Source organism: Manacus candei, unplaced genomic scaffold (genome assembly GCF_025592945.1).
Source record: "Manacus candei isolate 608988 ecotype Guabito, Panama unplaced genomic scaffold, ASM2559294v1 h1tg000023l, whole genome shotgun sequence".
NCBI lineage: Eukaryota > Metazoa > Chordata > Aves > Passeriformes > Pipridae > Manacus > Manacus candei.
This window is the reverse complement of record NW_026138071.1, coordinates 10370455-10394302: the sequence shown is the minus strand read 5'-3', so window position 1 is coordinate 10394302 and position 23848 is coordinate 10370455. Positions and strand designations below refer to the sequence as shown.

General features: G+C 40.3%; 1 protein-coding gene across 3 annotated transcripts in view; it reads right to left on the bottom strand.

Annotated features, from left to right (window-relative positions):
• The window catches only part of CSRNP3 (cysteine and serine rich nuclear protein 3), a 99509-nt gene extending 76563 nt beyond the window's left edge, over positions 1–22946 (bottom strand). The window contains exon 1 of one of the 3 annotated variants that reach the window (XM_051787268.1): positions 22846–22946. The gene's annotated coding sequence lies outside the window, so the exon portion shown is untranslated. Of the gene's footprint in view, positions 1–5745; positions 5907–22845 lie in introns of those variants that run through there. The other 2 variants (XM_051787271.1, XM_051787267.1) reach the window with 2 other exon arrangements.
• Between the last annotated feature and the right edge of the window lie 902 nt (positions 22947–23848).

Sequence of the window (23848 nt, the reverse complement as noted above, 5' to 3'; positions counted from 1 at the left end):
AGGCCTCCAATGATGAAGGTGCAACCAGGGAGAAAGGTATTCAGAGGCATTCAGCAAGAGAGCTTTCCTGTCAAGATGAGATTTATCCAAAAAAGCTGTTTAGTCTGAGCTTGTGTTTCATTTATAACAATTTTCCAAGCTTGCTACAGCAAGAACTGCTTCTATGAGAATGAAAGATGCATAAATCACACGAAGTCCTGGAGGGACACAGGAGATTCAGGAGAAAGACATGCTGAAGCTGGGTCACAAACTCAGGTTCATAATGCCTAACCTGCATATAAGTAATCTAGGACACTTTTAGTAGCACCTGTCAAAGTCCTTTCAAAAAGCCTTCAGGTAACACTATTGAAGATCTGGTATTAGCACTTACAGATTTTTAAGTCTTCATGATGAAATTCCATTAATTAAAATCTCTTCACCTAAAATCTCTGCAGAAGATTTTCTTTTGCTCTTTTTAAAGAAAAAAAGAACTTTCTATCTGTATCCCAGAATAAATTTCAGTGTTTGTATGTATACTCCCAGAAAAGGTTTACTACTGTTTAGACAGTACTGCTGGACTACTTAAAGCAAAGGTCTGGCCAGGAGATGTCACAACCCTTCATAAAACTGAAGTGTGAAAACAGAAAAAACACTGCTATCAGTCCTACTGGCTTCTACAGATACACAGACCTTAGAGCAGAATGAGCATGCAGTTGATGGGGAGAACCGGTCTGTCTGCTACATGGAAGACAGCAAACCAACAACACATCTTTATTGCACCTCTTTGCAAAAGGACTTATAACATTTGGCTTGCTTAGCACCTTCCCAGGTTCTGAGACTGGTAGCAGTGCTTTTGGCACAGCAGCTCTGGATTATGCTGCTCCCAGCTGCAAGAATGGCAGTAGGGTCCAGCTCTGTAACCAAGATTGGAATGTCATCAATTTCCTGAGTGCTGAAATAAGCAGTCTTTTATATAAATTTTGCCCCGATTAGCCCAGGTAGTAATACTAATTGGCTCATTGCAACACCTCTTTGTACTATTTCAGTACTGATTTCCAGTACTGATTTCCCCCAATCAGTACTGATTTCATGAACATTAGTCTTGCTCACTGCCTGCAGAGGAACTGCACAACATGGCAGAGTATCCTGTATATCTCAGTACTACTTCTGCATGACAAGATAAAAAAAGGTCTCATTTTAGGAGATTAGACTTTAGAAACAAGATGAATGGATAGTTTGAGGGTTTTCTGGAGAGCAGCAAATGCGTTAAGATAGCTTGTCTTCACTTGCATGGTCTGATATTAGCTGTACAGCACAGAACTGTCTTTCTTTAGGCATGAACAAGAAATGTTAAAAATTGCTGGAAAAATCTAGCCTGGAAGAAACTTCAGCTCATCTGTTTGCAAGTTGTTATAAAAAACTCCAAACCAAACTGAAAAAAACAACAGTACTTCCTCCATGTTATCATCACCATCTTCCGCAACCTAGGCATGATAGGCAATATGCAACAAACTCTCTCATTACTATTTTCACCAGATGAGAACTTCTGTTTCTATATCCAAAAAAAAATCAAATGATTCATGTCAAATTGGCACAACTTGACTACCAATATAAAATGCAATGATGCTACTTCCAGCAACATATCACACCTTTACTTTCTCAAATAATGTTTAGATTTACTTGTTATCTCCATGGAATCTTAAACTATGTACATAGAAAAGGGGGATTTAAAATTAAAGTAATTCAGGTTTGTCTATCTCAATAGAAAACAAATTATTCTCAACAAGAAGGTCCGCTATGATTAAATTTTATTTTTCTCATAGAAAAGCCTCTATAATCCATTTAATAATCTGCTTTCTTAGTACGTTAATAGTTTCTTGCCTAATTTCTTACCAGATCCTTTCCTCTCACTCATATCACCAGGTTAAGAACTGGTTGGATGGCCTGGCCCAGAGTGTGGTGGTGAACGGTGCTGCATCCAGGTGGCATCTGGTCACTAGTGGTGTCCCCCAGGGATCAGTGTTTGGCCCAGTTCTGTTCAATATCTTTACTGATGAACTGAATGAGGGGATTGAATGTACCATCAGCAAATTCACAGACTCAATCTGCTGGAGGGTAGTGAGGCTCTGCAGAGGGACCTGGGACAGGCTGAGACCCACAGCATGTGGTACAAGGAGACCAAGTGCCAGACACTTTGACCAGAACAACCCCATACAGGCTGGGGGAAGAATGCCTGGAAAGTGGCCCAGCAGAAAAGGACCTGGAGGTGCTGGTTGACAGCAGCTGAACATGAGCCAGCCTGTGCCCAGGTGGCCAAGAAGGCCAAAGGCATCCTGGTTTGTATCAGAAATAACGTGGCCAGCATTACTGTTCCCCTGTACTCAGCACTGGTGAAGCCTCATCTCAAGTCCTGTGTCCAGTTCTGGGCCCCTCAATTCACGAAGGATATTGAGGTGCTGGAGCAGGTCCAGAGAAGTGCAACAAGACTGGTGAAGGGTCTGGAGAGTACATCCTATGAGCAGCGGCTGAGGAAGCTAGGGTTGCTAAGCCTGGAGAAGAGGAGGTTCAGGGTTAACCCTCTCTATAACTACATGAAAGGAGGTTGTACCCAGGTGGGGGTCAGTCTCTTCTCCCAGGCAACTGGTGACAGGATGAGAGGACAGTCTTCAACTGTGCCAGGGAAGGTTTAAGTTGGACATTAGGAAGAATTTCTTTGCAGAAAGGTGACTGGATATTGGAATGGGCTGCCCAGGGAGGTGGCGGTGTCACCATTCCTGGAGATGTTTAAGGAAAGGCTGGATGTGGTACTTAGTGCCACGGTCTCGCTGACATGGTGGTGTTCAGTTGTACGTTGGACTCAATGATCTCAGACATCTTTTCCAACCTAACTGAGTCTGTGATTTCAAGTAATCAAAATGAAGTATTCAACTTTTACTTTAAGTGACCTTTGGTACTTCTGCTGTCAGCTAAAAATGGATTTTAGTATTAATTTGCAGAGGATTCATTATTTGTAGGTGTAACAATGCGTTGTAATATTTTAATACTACCTTTAAGACACTGCATAACAGGAAAAATACCCTGTTCAATGATGAAAAATGAATCAGCATGCTGACTAACATATGCTACAAAAAAATTACATAAATACCAACAAAACAAAAGAAAAAGAGAGGTATGTTTAACCTACTAAGAAAATGCCACTTGTTTTGTTTTCTAGGCACAAGCAGGAAGCCATCCAATGGGAAAGGAGAAATTGAAAAAACAGCAGTGATATTTTTCATTTATACTGAAGACCAGCTAACAACAAAAGAAGTTATGATATATGGAGGGAATAAATAATAAAGAACAGGATTAAAAAAAAGGAGTATCATAGAATATTCCAAGCTGGAAGGAACCCACAAGGATCATCAAGTCCAACTGCTAAAAGCAGTGGCTACAAATTCTTAATTGAAAATAATAAATTCTTTAAAAGATTAAATTTCTTAGCAATGCTAAGTAATGGAACAGCATTTCTTGTTTATAACACATTTCTTAGTAATTTAGATTTTGGGTTTTGTTTAAGGTAATTTAGTATTTTACTTAAAATGGTTTGCATGATATTTCAGTCACCTGCAGATACAACTGACAAGGAAGCATTCATTAATGCAATAAATAAAAAAAAAATCTTGCATTTACAGTTTGTTAACTTACAAAGACACAGTTTAAGCACATTTTTCCTATCATAGACTTTCCTGGGAATAAACCTGTGTCTTCAAATATTATACAACACATACCTGCATCACCACTGTGATTTTTTTAACCAACTTTTTACCTGATTTCAAACTCTTCATCCAGTCTTTCTCCCACTCACATGCTCCCTTCTCAGCAGGGTCTCCAACATAGGCTAATGAGCTTATCTGCTTTCCACTGAGCTGGTGAGTGCTGGTAGCAGCTGACAGGGAATACTGGACAGAAAATGCAAATCTGTAGTTCATGTAGAATACCTGAATCATTAGGGAACTTTAAAACTAGTGACAGCACAGTAGTTTTATTCAGTATCTTTCATGCTGTCGTTATTAAGCGGTAGATATTTTTAGCCACCAAAAGCCAAATCCATCTGCAGCAGCAGCAGCGTTTCCAAGGAGACAGAATAATTTAAACACATGTGGAACTAGATCTCTGTTTTCATCAACTCCTCTCTGTTACTGGAGCTCCTCTGAGTCAGATTTTTTCATTTGAGGTGAGAAGAGTGATTTGAATACATGGATTTGAGACTGTAATTTAACAGTTCTGCTTATGCTTTCAGATACACATCTATTACTTACAAATAACAAATCTTAGGATGCAACTCAACTCTTTTTCAGTCAGTGTTATTTACCAGTGTTTACATTCCAGTACAAAAAAAATAAAGAAGATACAGCTCGTTAGCCTTTAGAATAATTTGTGAATTGCTGACATTTGCTGTAAATTATTAATTTTTTTTTGATTGACTGATTTTTTTTTTAGCAAACATACCAGGCTTCATTTTCTGAAGAAACAGCTAGGAGGAAAGGACACCACTCCAGTGGCTGCAGCTGATAAGGTACATAAGTAAGCGGACAGCTTCTTCCAGTGCTTTTTAGCACTCAGAAGACTTCTATTGACTTGTTCCAGTTTTTCTTTAATGACATCACTTTTTAATAATTTTAGATCTGCTCTAAGGGAATTCACTCAGTGAATACAACAAAAATAGATACATGTATTTACTGATTTTAATCTCTGAAATCTGTTAAAACTACATTTGAGCATTTTAGTTTTATAAATATATTTTATTAATATGTATACTCTCAAACCAATGATAATCAGAATTTATTAATGTCAATTAAGATTTTTGCTTCAAACCAGAAAAATGGGGATGTGTATAATAATCATTCACTACATGTAAAATGTGGAAGTAAGTCCACATTGAAGCTGATACATTGAAATGCTTGGTCCATCAAAATCCTGAATTCTTTCAGTGGGGCCAGGACTTCTGCCTGTAGTCCTATATCCTCATATAGCATGGCTTGATAAACAAATCTATTTTCTATATCAACTTATTTGCTACTTGCCATCTCCAGTCTCTGTGAACTAACAGCTGCTGCTAACACAAACTCAGCAGAAGAAAGCTATTTCGACAGTTTATTAAAACCAGCACACAAATGCTGTAGGTACTACAAGATTTATCTGTCTCATACACATAATTATATGCACCATGTTTTCCTTTATGACAAAGACAATTTTATGACTCAATCATCAACCACATTAATTCCAAACTTAAAAATAATGCAAAAATCCACAAAATCCCTTTCGGTTGTTCTGAGGAACCATTCTCCCCGTTTGTTCAACACTAAATAAGACACAGTTTTAGAAGCAGTTCATCTTCCTATCCAAGCGCAGAGAGAACATTTTTAGATCTTCCAGCAGTCTTTTCCTGCTGGTAGCATACACTGTATTTTCAACAGCAAGTGTTTCCATCACACAAAATGACCTCTCTTCCTACAGCTTACTGAACAACTTGAGCATCAATGAGATGCAATGCGTACACTGTCACATGAGAAAGCTGTCAGCATCAGGCATGTCTGTGATTTCACTGCTCATGGATCTCACATCGGCTGAAACCTCCCGGGTAGCAGGAATAATAACTGAAAAGCTGCTTCACAGTAATTTGTGAGGAACAAGCAAGATGCTTGTACATGCATTTTTTATATCTGAAAAATGTGGCAAGGATCAAGAATAGCTATTCGTAACAGGAATTTTTTTCACCCTTACCTGTAAATCGGGTTTCTGTGTTTCAGCTCTGTCAGTGCAGAATGAAAGGTTTACTCCTCCTTTTTCCGTCTATCAGACAGCAGTCATCCAATAACTGAAGTCATCCTGGCATCCTCTGGAACATGCTCTCTCCCTTATTTCCCACTCCCCACCCCCATCTGCATGCTAGCAAAATGGGAAAACAGCAAGAAGAAAACAGAACAAAAAAGCACATCTAAAAACTAGCTTTAATGAGCTACTTAGTAATCAGTGAGGACACTCTGTACTGAAAGGTAATGACAAAATTTAACGACAAGAAGAAAAAAAAGTCTCTCTATTAATAAACCTTCAGCTCCACTACTGAATAGTAATTCTCCCTTTCAGCCCCTTTTTGTAAGGAAAAAACAAGCAAACAGCTGTAGGAACACAATTACTGCCTGTATACATTCTTTGAGACTCAGCTATCCAGATCTTCAGTGAAAAGTGCTGCTGTGTATTTAGGAAAGCTTGTGATTATCAAAATAACAGTGGTGCTTTTATACAAACAAGGATCTGAAATCTCAATGCAAATTAGAATAATTCAGAGATAGATGCCAGGAATTTCCTACTAAATACATTTTCTTTCTGTTGGAGGTCTACCTGTATAACTGGTGTATGTGCAATGATTTTACTGTATTTATAATACAGTAGACAAAGTTCAATGTGGTGCATGAATTTCATTCACACAAAACTTTCTACCTAAATAAGAATTCAAATGCAAAAAATGACTAGGTGAACAGTTTTCAGTTTATGTGCCTCAAATATACTATTAGTCTATTTGTAGCCTCTTAAATCTAGTTGAAAAAAATTACTTCCAAGATCAGAGAATTTTTATTTTCTTCATATCTATATAAATTGGGTATCAGCTCAGCCGAAAACATCACATTTAGTTTATGACAGTTTAATTACATTTAAAATCAAAATCAAGCATGAGTCTTCCTAGCTACATCAAAGCATTTGTACTTCAGTATTTCCCCTTGAAAGGAAAATGTTAAGCAGCAGAAGCTGACAAATACCTTTGTGTTTACAAATTTCAATCTTCAGCTATAGCTTTCCAATAAAATTAACTGTGAATTTCTTTAAATAAGAGCATCTGTTCTCTTCACTGAATTATTGATCTTTAACCACACAAGAGTATACCAATTAGCATACTTCCAGTACAAAGTAATAGCTGATTTAGCTTCTGAAAAAATTAGCTGTCAGTCTTATCACAACGAACTGCCAGCAGATCCTGTGCATAACATTCAGATTCTGTCTTAACAAGTATAGTAGGTGTCTTTTTAACCAAATTACCTCAGTTTAACATAAAACCTCTTCCTATATGCCTAGAAAAATGGAAATCCATTCCTGCAAGCACTAACAAACTATTAGGTTTCAAATCCAGACAATCAATGCAGTTTTCTTTAGTGGGAAAGAACTGTAGGGAACATGGAGGAAAATCTAAACAGACATTTTGCCCTGATAAACAATTGGTTGGAAGACTTATTCAAATTTATTTTCTTTTTGATCTGCAGAAAGAAATTTGGTGTTGAGCACCAAGTTCACCTCTCAACCAGGTTGACTGCTGAGGGAAATGCACAGACATACAGAATTGTAATGTCATAACTTGACTTAACAAATATCTTTTAAATACAGATGCAAGGTGCAACACTGATTTCATCCCCAAAACACTAAGAGTAGCTAGTCAGAAAAATAGGCAGTATAAAAAAAATAAATCAGAACGCGTAGCAAAATCTACTATGAAAAAAAAGGAGGTTATTAATAACAAAATCCCTAACAGCTCTTCAACACTCTCAGAATGAAGCAACTCTACAAACTGTGTTTCTAAAGTAAAACACAAATAGCATTACTACAAAAACTGATTAACTGGGCTGGTGATTCCCCTGCACTTCACAAGGGCTGCACACAGGAGCCTCTCCAACAGTGGGATCCGTGCAATCCCCGTAACCCAACTTTGCCAGTTTCCTTGGATTTCTGGCTAACATCAGACAGTCCTTGTGAAACTTGCCCCAATTTGCACATCGGAAATTAAGTAAACTCATTTACTTGATAAATGCATTTTAAATATATGAATCACTTCTGCAACTACTGCAGGGTGCTGAGGTGCCCTGTGCAGGTGAGGGTTTGGCTGCCTGGGCACAAGGCCAACCTACAGACAGCACAGCAGGTGGCCTTGAGAGAGGAAGGGAGCAGCAGCCCCTGCCCACCCTTTGCCAGGACCCTGCCTTCAAGTTCAGCCTCTTGCCCCTGGCCCCTGCCCAACTGTGCTCCCACTGCTGCAGCCTTGCTGGGGCCCAGCCAGGCAGCCCCTGACCCTGGAGGACTGACCCAGACCCGACTGCCTGCTCCTGAAGGATCTCAGATGTGCCTTTCCACCTGACTCCAGACGGAGCCTGGCAGCCATCCCCAGGCCTGACCTGCTCCCCACTGCTGAGCTGCCCTCGACTTCTGTCTTACCTGCCCTTTCCAAGCCACCTGCTGCACTGGCTGCTCCCCAGCAGAGCACCTGGACCTGACTGTCCCTTTCCAGAGCCAGCACCTGTTAAATCTTAGCAATGCTTTCCAGCTCCAAAGTGCCATTATTGGACTAATTAATCACATATACACAGATATGGAAAAAAGGAAATTGGCTCCTTTTTGAATCCAGGTTTGTACTCAGTCCCTGCTGTGACTGCATTACTCTTAGTGCTTGTATTTGTTCGGCTATTTCCCCTTTTTTTTTTTAATTTTTCTATACTTGATACTCCATACAACACACATTTATCTTTTTCCCCCAGAGCTGTTATACTGGACAAAAGGAAAACTTCACCAGGAAGCAGCTTCCTGCAACAACTTTCTTCACTGCTTTCTGTGACTATGTCTGTTGCTACCCAAATATTTACTTCCGTTTTTTCTGACGCTACAAAGAATGAGACGGGATTTTGGCAATCCCTGTATGGAAGGACAGTACTGTGACAGAGTCACCGCCTTCCTGAATAAACCTTCTGGTTAGGGTACTGGGTACCTTCAGCACCATTTCAGTTTCTGCTGAAATGCAAATCTTTGCAAGTAGGAGAGAAGGGAAACAATGGCTGGGGGCAAAAGGGCCTTGGAGATGTATATCTCTCAAAGAACTCTGATTCCTGGTAACTAACATCTCTTGATCTCCACTCAGGCACTCACACAGCCCCTGGATCCCAGAAGCTATCCTCAGGTTATGTAATTTTGTGATAGCTTATCACACAGTCCTCCATTAGAAACCAGTTACCGTAGATCTCCTCTGTCCAGTGCGAGATCAGCTCTAACACACTGCCTCACGAAGACACGGGTGGAGCTTGATGTTTGGAAAAAGCTACAGGCAGACTTCTGAGACTGTTACCAGTTTGTTTCCCAGGCTACTGACTGCAGGATCAGGCACTTGCCTGTGAAAAGCAGCAGCTCCTGTCCGGCTCAGGAGCAAAAGAACTACCACCTGGCCTGTTAATGGAAAAGGTCAGGTCTCTCACAGCATAGTCACTCTTCTGAAAGATTGTTGTTTGGACATCAAAACAAATTCCTCACACTTATGTAGAAATAAGAACCCTATTCACTATTCAGGACCTTATTCACATTCAGGAAGGTGTCATGTTCCACACATTAGATCTACTAGATCTCCTGAATGGAGACATGTAACACCTTGTTTCTCAGCATCCTACACCTCTATGCAAACACTTCAAGAAGGAGGAACCTGGCTAGTAAGGCAGCAACAAGACTATGAGAATTTCATATCCACTGGCAATTCCATGTGTCAACTTAGTATCCAGTGTCATTATGAAACATGCCAGCATGGTCCCCAAGCAGAATAAATACCAATAGACAAAAAAAGGTGATCAATGAACTGTGTATGACTTACTGGTGAGTACTCAGCTTCCTAGAAAAATCCTGCATGGTCAAAAGACCCGGAACTCACTAATGTTTGATTATGAAAATCAGGCCAAGGTTTCCTTAATTGAAGCTGCTGCCACTGCAAGGAAATTACTTATGATTTGTGACTGAAAACAAATGGGAAATTGATGTTTCTTTCTCATAAATGGTAGACAAGTGCCATCATCTACCAGTCTTCTAAATCTCTCAAGGCACGCAGAACTCCAGCAGTCTGAGGTTTAAACAGTGAGAAGCTATCAAACAGGATGTGTGTGATACAGTTTCTACAAGTGAAAAAACCCCAGAACTCCACAGTCAAACAGCAAAGCCATACAACAAGCTATACTGGCTTTAATGCCCTACTGACTGCATTAATGAAGCCTGAAGGGATGACTCTTCAGATTGGAGAAGGTGGTGGATAATTATGGGCAATGCACAGTGAAAATACATCATACAGTTTGAAAATCAAAACTGCTTCAGGAAAGAAGACTAGGATTACTTAGCCACAGCACTCATACATTTTTACTCTTTAATAGATCCGAGAAAACTCTACTGTGTCTGAAGCAGCAAGGTGTGTTTGTTCCAGTCCAGAACAGTAGAAACCAAGCCCTTTTTATAAAGGTACATCATACTGGTTAGAGGATCTAACATTTGAATATATTCCTCCTGTTACATTAGGAGGAATTAACTATTGAGGAGCTGTAAAAACTACACAGAGACACTGGGGGGTGTTGTGGAATACACCTGGTCCAGGTAGCTGGGCTTGTCAGCTGCAGACTGAGATGCAGATTGAGCCCTGGGTGGGAGCCCAAGGCCATGAACTGCCAACCTTCAGACATCAAAGGGCACAAAGACTCTTGATGCCAGCCATGTGAATGGACACAGAGACACAGCAGGAGCCAGGAACTGCCAACATTTTGGATAACAAAGGAGATGAAGTCAGGTGACATTAGTGACCTGGATGGATGGACACTAAAAGGGGAGCAGGAGCCAAAGACTCAGGAGGAAGAGAGGCTTGTGCTCACCTGGACTGTGAGGGTATAAAACCCCCAGGATTCCTTTGTTGGAGGTCCCTCTTTGAAGGCAGCAGCTCGAGCTGTTTCTGTGTTACTGCATCATGAATAAATTGCTTTATGGAATGAGATATTTGAAACTCTGCCATGGGAAACCAGGGGTGAACCAGTAAGGAAACTGGTCTGACTGTGAGTGGGATGAGTGGGGAGTCAAGTGGAGACCCGTCGGGTCAGTGGAGCTGCTGGTGTGAAGGGGCTTCGGTCCCAGCAGTGAATATCTCTGGTGCTGGGAGTGTGATTGCCAGAGTGGCTCCTGAATGGTCAGACTGGGAAGTTTCCTTAATAGGAGGAGGCAGAAGGGCTACACTGCTTATTCCACTGCTAAAGGCCAAACAGCATTTCTTCCTTAGTTTTAACACAAACAGTACTGCACCACCTAAGTTTTTCTTTACTCATTGATAAACAACCAAGTAAAACCAAACCACATTTTCCTTTCCTCTTAAAATATATGTAGAGAGCTTGTGTGAAATCAAATAAAGTCAAATAAATAAATAAAAACCCAGAACATAACAAAACCACACCACAGAAACCTCCATGAAATAGTGCTAGGTGAGAACAAATCAAAGGGTAAAACTCAAAAACATATTCAAGGCAGACTAATTTTAACTTCTTAGAAATGCAAGTTACATAAATTTCAAGTTTCTCAGACTCCCACCCACTTACCAAGATCCATTTATATTCCTTCAATCAGCTCAAGAGTAGAGTCATCTGCCTTCAGTCAAAGCAAAAGTCATATAATTAATGACACAAAAAGAGATAAAAGGTAAGCAAAGAACTTCTGCACAAGAGTATACCTCGATTGCCATTAATTCATCTGTGACTATCTTATAAAGCAGCTTTCTAGCATGGAAATTATTTCCAATTTTGCTTATTTACATACTAAGTCAGGTAAGCTCTTCCCAAAATCAGGAATTGACTTCTCGTAAGCAAATAACAGTACAAAAGCCTAAAACAGACTTCAGAAACAAGCTTCATTTGAACCATAATCTACACATCATGACTGAAAGGCAAAATTAAGCAAACCTGGAAAAGTTTACTAATCCAGTTTTTATTAGCTGTAAATAAAAATTCCTGGTTTCCAGCTACATCTGCTCCAGTGAGGAACATAGTGGTGGCACAGCACAGTAAGCAAAAAAGGGAGGTATTACCCCCTTTGAAAGAAACACAGACACAGACTGACAGCTAAGTCAGGGAGGAATGCCACTTCTCACTGCTATGACAGGCACCTTTTCAGATTTTACTTAGTCACTACAGCTGAGTACCTGAAAGATTAATAAGGGTTATTTTTCCAGTTAGATGAGTTTCTTCTTTTATTTTTTATTCCTCTTCCTCTACCTAATGCACCAACTTGATGCAACCTTCAAGCTTAATAAAACGTACAAAACCATGAATGCGTGAAGCCAAAAATTCTGAGCCTAAGCAGCTATACCACAGTTAGTTACAAACATCTAATTCAAACAGGAAAGGTGGGAAAACATTAAGAACAGGCATAATACCTAAATACATTTCCTCCAAACACGTGACGCTTACCCCACAGTGGTACAGTGGGCATCTCTAATTTTTTCAAGAATTAAAAATCAAATAGATTTAGATAAATTTTGCCCTGCATGCTATCATCCTGATTCCAACCATATGCACAGTGTCCTAATCCTCTTAATTTGGTTTTTCCCTATAACTTTCTGCTCTCTCCCTCCAGCCCAGCTTCATGAATGACTCTACAGCTACCCTATCCTCAGCCTCACCTATTGGTCATGTTCACTTAAAAGTAGCCTTTTACTCAGGTAGAGTTAATATTGGCAGACTACCACAATCAGTCCACATAAATTACCAGAGAGGTCACAAGACTACACTAATATCTAAAAGTCACCCTTCTTCTGTATTAGATTTTGGATTTTGTGCCATATGCCACATATGTGTCCATATGCCAACTAGTGATCAAAGAGAGGCTCCAAAGAGTGAACCAGGTCCTCAAGTACACTATACAAATATAAAACATTTTTTTTCATAACCTAATTTCTGGTTTAAAAAAAAAAAACAAACATTGCTTTACATTTCTACCAATACAAGTTCTACATTTTTAAATACACTTGTGCAAAATCTAATTCCAGAAATCACTGAAGGAGCTCCTCCTTTACCCCATGCATAGTTTTAAGAAAGGCTCTTGCTACTGATAGTACTCACTGTTTTTCCCCAGTGCTGCTAATGTACAGCTCACCAAAAGAGACAGGGAAAGAGAGCATCCAAGGAAATCATGTCCAGTGCATAAGGACATGTGACTAACCAGTACTCACCAGCCCTTCAATACAACTACTTCCTAGGGGTCATTCTTGCACCTGTTCCACAGTACATTTATGGCTTTTTTTAGAATGCATTTTTTAAAATAACATAATTGGCTCTTTAAGGTAAAATACACCACTGTATTTGCAACAAACATAAGAAGTTCGGCATCACATAGGCCCTGGGTAAAGATCTTTAATCATAAGAGATGATCGTTACAGCATTAAGCTAAGCTATTGAATAAGAAACAAATAAAAAGCTTGTAAGCAACATATCTGTTAAAAAAAGGAGGAGAAAAAAAAGAAATTATATGAAAGATCAGCTGCCTTTTCAGAAATTCAGAGTGTGCCTGATTTGTCTTGTTGCTCCTTGTAACAAGAAAGGTCTTTCTTTACCTTTTTGCTCCATCATAGCTAAGTGGAATTCAAAATGTATGTAGTTTTGCTGCTAAATTAAAATGTACTCATTCCCCAAGTGACATGAACTTCAGCTGCACCAAAGCAAGCAGTATTCTGCACAAAATAGACCTGTGTCTTCATATACAGATTTGTAAAAGTGTTCTAGAAGAGAATACTCACTTGGGAGGGAACAAGAATCTAGTCCCTATTTCCAAATCAATCTTGTGAACAGCTGTTATGCCTCATTTCATCCAGTATCAACAAAAAAAAAAAAAAAAAAAAAAGGGAGACCCGTGCTTAGCTATCTTCCCAAAATTATTTCATAGTTTGTCAATTATGGTACATTTCTGAAAGATGTAGGCATCAATTAGAACACTTTCAGGCTGAGAAAAAACAGTAAGCAAGTCTCTCACTTCCTTAGGAACTTCTCTCAACTACACTAAACAGGTACATGTCTGTCATTGGTAGAAGACAAAAGCCCTATTATGTTAAGAGCTCACCCAGAGAAAAGGGATCAGTGCTTTGGATTCCAAGTGCACACAGCTGTCGATACTCTAAAGCTCAGAAATTCAGACATCCGACTGTGCTGCTATGCCCATTTCAGCAAGGTGGAAATCCCAGTAAAATTCAGGATGACTGAATTTCTCTTTGCATGTTTTGCAGAGACACAAGCTCTACTGGCTTTATTAAAAACACAGTAGGTATTACTTCAAAAGTTGCAGCTGCAGAGAACCATCAAATGGATTTCCTGAGTTGCAAATGCCTTTTTAATCACCTTCACTGCAGCAGCAGGCCTGCAAGAAGCTGCTTAGCAGAATCATGAACTTCAAAGGAGCCATACCAACAAAGCTTCAGGGTTGGCAATGAAAAGCAGGATAGTAGAAAGAAACTACCATTTTAAACAACTTTCTCAAGACATGTCAAACAAGGTAAGACAAAAAAATTGTCACTAGTCAGAGAGATCTCTTTTCAGACATATCAGCTTCTGAAGAAAGGTCCTGGAAGAATCCCAAAGTTGTCATTAAAAACAAAAGCCAGAACTTCTTACACATAAATTGTTAAGCCTTAGGTTAGGAACAATCTTTAAGACAGTGACAGAGTCTGCTTTATTTTGCATCATCATGAATAGATAATAATTTTTGGTGAAGTTAACGAGCAGCTGAAGCTTGAGAATGGGCTTTTGTTCAGTGTTCAGAGACACAAAATCAAAGTCGTATGCTATGAGAAGTCATTCAAGCTCTCCTGTATTTTGAACTTGTTACATGTGTTTATATTCAGTATGCCTGTAAGGGAGAGGTGAAGTCTCTACGGTCTTCCTACTGTATCTCTTATGGATCTTCTTATACAAGCTCAATCACAATTTGTCTGAAAATCTGACCAGTCTGGTAGTTGTGTCCCATCATGAGAGATGCAGTGCTTAAATTTAACTGGAGGGACATTGGGATGGAAGGAATATGCCTTTGTCTGATGGTCAGATGGTTCTATCTGACAGGTAAGTGGTAAGATCAAACAAAGATGGTACTCTTATAGAGCTACAACAATAGGGAAAATACTGAAGGTTGGCCATCAGACAATCCCAGCAATATTTCTGCTACATACTGAATATGTATGGTGCACAGCACCACTCAAAAAACTTTGTAACCAAGGTAACTTCTCTTATCTATTTGCACAACTATCAGCACTTCCCTTAGGGTAACAGGGAATAGTTCTAAAAAAGGTCTTGTAAACAGATTAAGTATAAAAGGGTAACATGTAAATGCTTTTACCATTCATTAAGTGCTATGGATTAAAATTTAATAGAAGTTCAATACAAACTGGAAGATACAGGAAAGCCATTACAAGTATTTGCATTTATCAGCTGAATGACTCTTTTTGCTATTTTAACTTATTGATGTGCAGTTCTCACCAAATACTTTCATATGCAACACAAAATATATCCATTTTGCAACAATTTAAACTTCTAATGAATGCTGATTACTCTACACAGATTAAAAGATGAGTTCCCTAATAATTTATTACTAAAACTAGACTAAATACAGATTTTAAACTGTTTAAAAATATTTTTAAAAACCTAATGCTGAGACACAAGCAATTCAAGATATTCTAATAAACATGGTATTTCATTCTAGGGACATGATCTGGCAAGAGAAAAACCAGGCAAATTTAGCTACATTCATGGGGATTTCCTCCTCTTTTACTGACATTTACAAACTTGATCTTCAACAACCCTGAAGGAAAACAGTAGTTTTGCAAAAAATTAAGTTCATTTTACAGATAATGTATCACTGTGATACATTTAGTCACACCCAGGATCAGCAGCAGTATGAGCAGAGTGTTTGATCAGCAATATACCAGATACTGACAAGAAACCCTAATAGTGATCAATTTAGGGACTATTCTAAGTCTTTAAATTATCTTCATTAAGCACAAAACATGTCAGTAATTTTTTTTTAGATCAGAATTTTTATCAGACTGCTCCTAAAAAAAAGATTGAAATAATTACTTTTAATCATTAGCTATTCGTAAATTTAATCCACACTGCATTCTGAAAACTAAAGTAGGAATCTTCTTTAAAATCCCTATTCATAAGGCAGGCAAAGAACTTCTCAGCAAGAACATCAGTTCTGTGCAATCACGCACTGACACCTAGTGAATACTTGCAGTCAGGAAGTCCTCTTGCTTATCTCCTCACGTTATCCCCATGCAGGACAAGTGTTACCAATATATGCATCCTGACAAGATGCTTCACATATAGACTGTGTTTCTCTTCTTGTAATTAGAGAGACATTAGGGTGTGCAGTATTTCTTGTACATGAGCATGAGAAGACACAAACAGTATCTGACCTGCTCAAAAACGTGTATGTCCCTGTAAATGAGTCACTACTTTGTTCTGTTTTTCATCCATAATGGCAGCCTAGTGACCAGTGCACAGGGTGTCAGTGAGAACAAGCAGACAAGTTCTTCGAGATGAGATGTATTTTGCAAACCCCCAACTCCACTCAGGGAGTCAGCTGGCTCCATACACAGCACAATTGTTTTCTTTCCATTATGCAGCAGATGGTGCTGGAGATGATCTGAAAAGCCCTTAAACGTGAACAGCACACGCAGAGAAACAGCGGAGACTGCAACCAGAGGATTTATAGCCGAGAACAATCTGGGGTCAGTGATTATGTCATCACATTGTCACTCCTCCTAATGCCTCTCAACAGAGATGCAGAAGCTGGTTGTGTGACCCATTCATCCAGCTTCATGCACAATCACCAGCCTCACATCCTCTCCACAAACAACAGAAAATATCTGACATTGCAACTCAGCTCTTCTTATTCTTTAATTGCATGTAAGGGATCCCTTCCCCTAAACTTTGCACATTTCTCAAGCACAAAACCCAAGTTAGCAACTACCTGTTCTCTTGAATTCTCAGGGAGCACTGGACAAATTATTGACTGAAAAACTGCACTGCCTGGTATTAAAAGCAAAGCCAGAAAAACAAATGCCAAAACAAGCCTTCAAGCTGTTACAAATGGGTTGAGGTTGTGTTGGAAGGCAAGGCAGAAGATAATGCAATACTCTGCCAGATGCTATCAGTCACCATAAATCTTTTCAGACCCATATTCAAAAGTCCAGTTTTCATAGCTTGATTTTCTTAAATTCCCAAACATATGGATGTCCCAGAATCCCATACAGCATTCCGAACTATATACTACTGTAGCCTTTAAGCTTTATTTTTTTTTTTAATATTAGCACTAAATTAGCACTTTGGTGGAAGTCAATTGGAAGAAAAAGTTAAAATTAGTCATTTCAGAACTTCGATCTTCACTTGAAAAAACTGATATTCATCCAGAGTATTCGTGCCTTGGGTCTAGCTCAATTTCCCTCTCATGTGTAACTCTCTCAGGTTATTTTGTTACAGTTGTGACACACACAGGTGATAGCACTAGTGAAAAGTCTTTTTCAAATGGGTATTTGGATGAAGTTATTACCTAAATACTATGTTGCTCTACTCCTGTACAATATCTGTCCAGCAGAACTGCTTGTCTTTGGATGAGTAGCTTCAGTTGCAGAGATCAAAGTACTGTTTTATCCTTTTCATGACTCCATCATAATCCTACATTTCAGTGGTGATGGTGGCAGGCCAAGACAGAGGTCTCCCAGCCCAAATCACATGAAGACCAGCAGGCCACTGACCCTCACTTTCCGAATTTATTTTTAATGCATCTCTAAATTGCCTTTCCCACATCATAAGGATAAATTTCTTAGATGTACTATTCAGAAGCTTTTACAACATAAAATTATCTAGTTTACCCATGCTGTTTGTTTTAGCAACTGCATCATTCCCATTATCTTTTTTACCAGTTACAAAACAAAACAACCCAAACTTAACTGTTGGGGTATGGAGGGAACTTCACAAATCTGAATAATTGGTTTCTTATTTTGGAACAAGTGCTCAAAAGCAAAAACAATAACAAAGAACACCTACCTAACTCAGAAAAAATGACCCATGCCCTAAGCATAGTTACAGGATAAGCCTTCATAGAGTAACTACTTGGTTCAGGATACATCCCAAACCACCCATGTAGTCATCTGAGATGGTGAGGAATAGACACAGAAAAACACAGAAGACTATTGCCACTGTTAATAAATTTTAGTTCGTGATTCAGGAGCATTATTTTGCGATCTTTTAGTTAAAATGTATAAGTCCATTTAAAAAGTAAATATTTTATAAATGCATCTTAAAAACAAATCCAAGCCAAAATAAACATTAGCAGAAGCCAATGCAAATCCTGAGCAACTTTAACTGTCATTACCTTTTATATGCATATGCAATGTTCACAAACACATCGACATACAAATTTATACCTAGTGCACCGTCTCCTGTTTGTCAAGACTGCACTTGGAAGAGGACATGTTTTTCTATGCTATCACAACAGTATGCCTTGACAGTTTTTCCACCATCTCTTATACTATGTTAAAAATTCGAACAGGTAATTAATTGTATTCTTGTCATATAGGAATTCCCATTAAGGTGTAAGCTTCTGGGCAAAACACAGATGATTAAGGGGAGGGACATGAAGGGGGACAGTAGAGTATCTGATCAGCTTTCATGGATCAAAATTTCACCTGTAATAAAGAAAATTTATATTCCCTCAAACCAGTATTCTGCTTTGCAGCTCAAAAATCCTTGTTGCCATGGAAACTGCAGAAGAAGCCAGTCCTGACATAGCAAGGCTGTAACAGAAACAAGTCTGCTGTGAAATGACCAGTAGTCCAGGGTTTTGCATAAAAGACACTTGAGTATTTTCAACTTGACAACAAAATGCTTCTTCAAATCTTACTTCCAAACCCTCCTTCCACAAGTATTTTTCAAATTTTCACCAAAACCTGATCATATGTATATATTATTTATACAAAACAAGGCTAAGTAAATTTGTGTTTAAGAACTACTACATCCAGTGCAAAAATACCAGCTTGCATATATGTCTTTTCCAGATATACTTGGTACAAAGCGTACAGTATTGATTTACATTACTGTGGTATGTGCAGATGGACTGAGCAAACAGATCTTTCTGAAAAAGACAGAAGAGACAAAAAAAAGACTAATGCACCTGGTGAGAAACACACACACAAACAAAAAAAATTAAGATTGCATAGGACTAACTGTATAAAGCAAGACTCCTAATGCAATTGTTTAAAACAATATTTCAAGGTTATACATGCAATTTGCTCTTCGTATCCGTGCTCTCACCAGGTAACAAAAATTAATGCTTGATTACTGAAATAGAGTAAGCCTTTTGAGAAGGCTGTTGGCACTTCAAAGCAAAGTGAAAAATCAGTGTCAAACTCAGAGTCACGCAATTCCCATTTGAACACAAACAGTTCCCAGAAGTGTGAATTAAAAAATCCCAACAGGCTGATCAAAGGATCCATGTAATAACATGGAATTCATACGATCAAACATACCCTTTTCAGCACCCCATTATAATCTTATCGAGGCACTAGATTTATTTTCCTGTCAAATATGTGTATGATACAAAATGTCTTGAGAACACTGCATGGTAAGTACTGCACTGAAATGATGTGACCTCTAGGTCACATATGCCAATTCATAACACAGCAATGAAGTTGGGGAAAAAACCCTGGAGAAAACAGTTTTGCAGAACAGTATCTGCAAAAATTGCTTTTATATGTCAAAGCAGTCTCAATATATATGTTTAAAATACCTTTTCCTTTTAACATTATAACTACTTAATTATCAGATTATGGCAAACTAATCTAAAAAGAATCCTTGGAAACTAGGTACAAGTCTTATCTGCAGACTGGTTCCCAGTTCCAGATTGCTCTTCAGAACCATTAATTAGGAAATACATTCTTTTTTATCTGTTCTTAAATAAATACTTTTTTATCTGTTCTAACAACACTTGCTTATCAGACAGCACACTATACAGAACGTATTATCACTGAAACCAATTAGTTTGAATTAGCTTCATTTCATCCCCCTCCCTGGAGTGCAGATAAGGGCGGCTGCCTCCTATCTGGCCATGCCCACTCTCCTTTTTGATCTGGCCCACGCACCCTGGCACAGAACTGCTCAGGTCTTGCAAAAGAAATCATCAAATAACTGAGGATATTCAGAGCGATGCAAGGCACTGCTAATGGAGAATGTACTCACCTAGGAATTAGGAAATGCTACAGGTTTTGGGGGTTTTTTAATCAATCAGAGCCACATAGTAAACAGGATGATGGGGAGGGGGACAGCAATACTTGCATCTTTATTATGGTTCACAAAAGTATTTAAATTGGGCTCAAGAAGTCAAGCAATTTACAACAAAGTGAAACAGTTAAGTGTGAAATACTTTTCAAGGTAAATTGTTATATTCAAAATAGCATGGCATTATTCATTTGAAAAGTTTTTAGAATTAGCAAAAATATAAGTGTCTTTAAACAGGTTATGGGGCAAGAAAGTAACTAATATAGCACAACAATGTATACTATAAATAATAAAAAACATAGGAAAATATTTAATCTTCTTGATCATTTTAGATGCATATAACAGTCCTTCACTTGATATAGCATCTATTTGATGAATCCGTTTTTCAGTGACACGGATGCTCTGCATTTCTCAAATTCATCTACACATTAGGCAGATGTCTTTGCTGCCAGAGACATCCAAACCTTATCCTCTGGCTCACTGTTACTCTAAATTAGCGTGCTGGTTTTGGTTGGGAGGGAATTAATTTTCTTCCTAGTAGCTAGTGTTGTGGTGCTGTGTTTCTGATTTGTGCTGAAAATGGTGCTGGTACTTCAGGGATGTTTCTGTTACTGCTGAGCAGCGCTCACACAGAGTCAAGGCCTTTTCTGCTCCTCACACAGCCCCACCAGCAAGGAGGCTTGGAGTGCACCAGGAGTTGGGAGGGGACACAGCTGAGACAGCTGATCCCAACTGACCACAGGGATATCCCACACCATATGGTGTCACGCTCAGCATATAAAGCTGGGGGAAGGAGGACATGTTTGGAGTGACTGCATTTGTCTACTCAAGTCACCGTTCCCTGTGGTGGAGCCCTGCTGTCCTGGGGATGACTGAAAACCTCCCACACCATGGGAAGTGGTGGATAAATGCCTTTGGCTGTGTTCATGCATGCCACTTTTGCTTTACCTATTGAACCATCTTCACTTCAATTCACAAGTTTTCTCACTTTTACCCTTCTGATTCTCTTCCCCCATCCTGCTGGTGGGGACTGAGCGAGCAGCTGTGCAGCATTTAGTTGGCAGCTGGGGTTAAACCACAACAGTCAGTCAACATCAACCACCTGTAGAAGATTCCCCTATAGAAAGTAAACCAAACCACAGTTCAGCTCCATTCACCCCCTCTCCACTTTGAACAAACAGCCTAAGGTAGCACATCCGTGCTGTAACACCTGTCTGTGGTAAAGCCAAACTGTGCTATCGGTGTGAAAAGTACCGAACTAGGCTGTGTGCTGCTCTGTAGCCTCTCCACAAGGCCATTTGTTTCTGAAGTACAACAACTTACAATAGTGAATATGTGTTGCACAACCTCTTCCAATTGGTTATTGCTCATTCCCTCCACAGCCATTGCTATGCAATCACAAAGGCAGGAAATAATTTTAAACTGTTATTAGAAAAACCTTACAGAATCCAAAATCTAGAAAGTACAGCACAAGGCCTATCACAAAGGTAAAATCACAGCAAGGTAACACCACATGCTGCAATAACTTCTCAGACTATTACACAAGTAAGAAAGTTCTACTCATTTCATGATAAAAACTAAATAGATCTAAAAAGCTCCAAGAACATTTTTTAAAAAAAGGATGCTTAGTCACAATCTCTCCAAGTTCTCTGGCTTTGCTGCTTTTGAATTCTCTAAAATAAATCATGATGAAGTTTTTAGCATCCTGCATTCAAGTAGTAAGGGATGTTGCTGGGCTAGCATGTGTTTCATACAACGAAACACAAAAATGACATATTAAAACAATAACCACGGATAAGAACAGGCATACAGAAAGGGTAGACCTTTCTTTATTTTTAAAAGCTGTATTTTAGAGATTACTTTGGCTTGCTTTCCTCTGACAAGACTAAATAGCACAGAAGTCATTGTGGAGTCACCCTATGGTATGCCACTTCAGCATCTTTGCCCTTGGGTCTTTATTTACTTTGAAACTTCTCAGGGTAAATACATTAAAATTTACAAGCCTCTTCGCTATGTAAAAAAATCTAGTCTCCAGTTTGCACACTGACAAAACAAGGGTGACAAACGTGGATGTGAAATCTTCTGTGGCAGACTTTTGTTAGCAAATCTTCTCCCAGTAAAATGCAGCCTCATTCAGAACACTACAATGTATGGTGGGTGTAATTCACCGGTACGTGTGAAAGAACATGGGAAACTGAGTGTGTTTTTCAGCCTGTAGCAACCAGTCTATTATTTAGCACTACTGGCCTGGGTCAGCCACTGCCCCTGCACAACTGTTTGCCTTTCCGATTTAGGGACAATCACTCTCTCTCTCTGACTTACAAACTCAGGTGCCCGTGGGGTTTGCTATTCTCCTCACCCAGAACCCGCCGCTCCTGGGCTGGCAGCGGGTGCTCTTTGGGCTCCACCGCCGCCTCTGCGCTTGGAGACACCCCCTGCGCTTACCTGAACCGCCGCTATCCCAGCGCATCCCGCCGCCTCCCCGCTTCGCCAGCCGGTCCTTCGCTGGCGACCGCAAGTAACGGGGACGCCCGGCCGCAGCCCTCCATCCCCGGCGGGGAGCGCGGCCAAGCGGCGCTTTCCCAGCCCCGGGGCGAGGTGACCCCAGGGAGGGGTGACCCCGAGCGGCTCCCGAGGGCCGCTCCCCCCTCCCCGGGCTGCCGCTCGGCCCCCGCCTCCCGCCCGGAGCTCGCGGTGCCCCCGGGAACCAGCCAGCCCCGGCCGCGTCTCCCATCGCCCCCCTCACCTGCAGGCGCGGGCGGGTCCCGAGGCCCCCGATGGCCGCCGGGATGGAGCAGGCGCTCCCTACCTGCCCGCCGCCCGCCGCTCCATGCGCGCCGCGCCCGCTGCTCGAGCGGAGGGTGGAGCGCTCCCAGCCGGGGGGCGGTGCTAGAACAGGGCCATGGGGCGGTTCTGTGCCGGGATCGGGGGGCGGTGCTGGTCAGCGGCCCGAGGTCGGCGTTGTGCCGGGCCGGGGGGCGGTTCCGTCCCGGGGCCGTCCCGGAGCGGCGGGCGGACCGAGCGGCCGGAGCCGCCTCGCGGCTGCGCGCGCTGCCCGGGCGGGGGGAGTGCGGGAGGCGCTGCGGGGACACACCCGGGCAGCGCCAGTGTCCGATGGGACACCAGTGTACCCAGTACCTCTACACGTTAGTTAAAAAAAAAAAAAAAGAAAAAAAAAGAAAAAAAAAAGAAAAAAAAGGGGGGGAAGGGCACCCAAACAAAACCACAGCTGTTTGTCACGTTTGAGGCATTTAATTTATTTTTCCCTTTGTACTAGCCTTCTGTTAATCACAAACCCCTGCCAGTCTAATTCATATGCGTATATTATTTATGTACCTGCATTTTTTTCAGCATTTTTTTTGTTGTGGTTTTTTTTTTCTTTTTCCACAAAATCAACCATACTGAGGAAATTTGTCCTTAAATTACAGAATTTCAGATTCTCTCATCTCTCCCAACCTACACCCTATCCTGACGACTGTTACTTCACAGTCTGAGGTAAAAAATCTAATTGCAATACTGCAGCCTAAGAGCTCGCTACACTAATGTAGCAATGGTCATTTGTAGAGTAAACAATCTCCACAGACCATCAGTTGTAGAAGACTGTGGAGGGAAGAGATGAAGGGCACCCACCATCCCACTGCTCCATTTGCTGGGGTCCACACCTAAAGCTCGGACTTCCACATAACACAGATCGTTGGGTATATCTGGGTTTCCTGATACTATACGGAGTGTCTGATGTGCACATCTGC